The following is an 857-nucleotide window of genomic DNA, read 5'->3' as shown; positions in this document are numbered from 1 at the left end:
AAAAGACTGATGCTGGGAGGGGTTGGGGGCAGGAGGAGACGGGGATGACAGAGGATGAGATGGCTGGATGGCATCACTGACTCGATGGATGTGAGTCTGAGTGAACTCCGGGAGTTGGTGATGGACAGGGAGGCCTGGCGTGCTGCGATTCATGGGGTCGCAAAGAGTCAGACACAACTGAGAGACTGAACTGAACTGAAGTGAGTTTGAGTAGCAGATGTAAGATGTGGACCTAGTGTGATTACAAAAGGACACCAGGGTGTCAGGAGATGAAAGTTCCAGTTCAGATGGCCTCATTTGCTCTTTTGTGGAATAAGATTAAGATTTCATTTCATCTTACATTGGAACCATTGTGGGATTTCTGGGCATGAATGACCGTGTCAGATGAATTAGTCTCAGAACTCCATGAATATGAGACTGACTACAGTGGATGAGCCCCTTCTGGAACTGTGGATAATTGATGAGGAATAAGGAGCCCAATGGAGTCTATCCTTTGAAATATTTGTTTCATTCAGATCAAACCTTTAGATGGTTCAGAAAGATGGTTCAGTGCAGTCGCTTGGTCATGTCCGACTCTTTGAGACCCCATGATTCGCAGCACGCCAGGCATCCCTGTCCATCACCAACTCCCGTCGTTCACTCAAACTCATGTCCATCGAGGCGGTGATGCCATTCAGCCATCTCATCCTCTATCATCCCCTTCTTCTCCTGCCCCAAATCGCTCCCAGCATCAGAGTCTTTTCCAATTTGAGTCAACTCTTCCCATGAGGTGGCCAAAGTATTGGAGTTTCAGCTTCAGGATCAGTCCTTCCAATGAACACCCAGGACTGGTCTCTTTAGGATGGACTGGTTAGATC

This window comes from Bison bison, unplaced genomic scaffold (assembly GCF_000754665.1).
Source record: "Bison bison bison isolate TAMUID 2011002044 unplaced genomic scaffold, Bison_UMD1.0 scf7180017864234, whole genome shotgun sequence".
In the NCBI taxonomy this organism is placed as follows: Eukaryota; Metazoa; Chordata; class Mammalia; order Artiodactyla; family Bovidae; genus Bison; species Bison bison.
The sequence above is the reverse complement of the archived record's forward strand: the minus strand, read 5'-3'. Positions refer to the sequence as shown.